Source organism: Tigriopus californicus, chromosome 10 (assembly GCF_007210705.1).
Source record: "Tigriopus californicus strain San Diego chromosome 10, Tcal_SD_v2.1, whole genome shotgun sequence".
In the NCBI taxonomy this organism is placed as follows: Eukaryota; Metazoa; Arthropoda; class Copepoda; order Harpacticoida; family Harpacticidae; genus Tigriopus; species Tigriopus californicus.
The window spans coordinates 544,454-546,163 of NC_081449.1; positions in this window are offsets into that span (position 1 = coordinate 544,454).

The following is a 1,710-nucleotide window of genomic DNA, read 5'->3' on the forward strand; positions in this document are numbered from 1 at the left end:
CAAATCTGGTTTAAACCTATGGAATATAAGTGGACAAGTCTCAAAAACGTGCAATTCGCGCTGCCAATAATACAAAAATGGAGTGCCATGGGGCATTACACCTTGAGATTTCTCATCTGAGGAAATATTCCACAACAATCTGGGCATATGTCACGAGGAATTAAACTTGATGGTCACGTTGGGCATCATTGAACGTGTTTTTGATCCTTCTGATTGGGTCAGCCCAAGTCTTGTGATCCCAAAATCGAATGGATCCGTTCGTCTTGTAGTCGACTTCACGTCACTCAACAAGTATTTCAAACGTCCAGTCCATCCATTCTCTTCTGCCATGGACATTTCAACCTCGATTCCTCCTTCGTCCAAATGGTTTGTTGTCTTGGACGCGGTTAAGGGTTACTGGCAGGTGGAACTTAACAAGCTATCTAGGCATCTGACGACGTTTCTTACGCCCTTTGGCCGCTTTCGTTATTGCCGAGCACCCATGGGACTTAACGCTTCGGGTGACGAATTTTGCGCACGAGGAGATGGAGCCCTGTCTGGTCTTGTAGGAGTTCGCAAGATTGTCGATGACATTCTTGTCTGTGGCGACTCCTGCGAGGATCTCCTGACAAAAACAGAGGCTGTGCTTTTACGATATCAGCAACACGGCATCACCTTATGCAAGACGAAAGCACAAGTTGGCTCGTTAGTGAAATTTGCCGGGTTCATATTTGGCACGGATGGTGTTCGTCCAGATCCTGCCAAAATAGCATCAATTTCTGAATTTACGGTCTCAACCAACATCGCAGACCTCCGTTCCTGATTTGGCCCACGCATCCCAGTCACTCCGGGCTCTCCTGAAAAAGGACATCGTATTTCAATGGCTTCCAGATCACCAAATTGCATTTGATTCAATCAAGTTTATCCTTACCAATCCTCAAGGTCCTGTTCTCGCCCACTTTGATCCATCTTTGCCAACATTACTCCTTACCGACGCCTCCCGTCTAAAAGGCCTTGGGTACGCTCTTCTTCAGACTTGTCCCAAAGGTCAATCCAAGTTGATTCAATGCAGTTCCAGATATTTGTCTGATGCCAAAACCAGATACACTGTGTGTGAGATCGAGGCACTGGCTGTTCAATGGGCCATCCAATGCTGTCGCATTTACCTGCTTGGAATGGCATTCACCGTAATCACCGATCATAAGCCTCTTCTCGGTATTTTCAAGCAATCCAATTTGGCCTCCATGGACAATCCACGTCTTCAGCGGATCCTGATCAAGCTGTCTGGGTACACGTTTGAGACCCAATGGATTCCAAGCAAAAGCCATCACATTGCTGACACGCTCTCCCACTACCCGCTCTTTGACAATCCCCAATTCCCTGATGATGACTCCTCGGAAGTGTGGCTAGCCGCCATCCAGATCAATTCCGCATCGACTTCCGGTTCAGCTCTTGTTGCTATAGTTAAGAAAGCTAAGGATGATATCAATTATCAAGCTGTGGTCTCAACCCTCCTCTCTGGCCAGTCACCCAAATCCTTACCGCAAAGTCACCCATCCAAATTACTTTCCAAACAATGGGGTGATTTATGTTTTGACGAGGAAACAGGCCTCCTTATTCTCCAAGGACACTGGATTGTTCTTTCGGCCGGGTCCCGCTCGGATGTTCTGACCGGCCTCCACGCCTCACACCATGGCATTTGCCAAACCCGTACGTTGGCCCGGAGCCTCT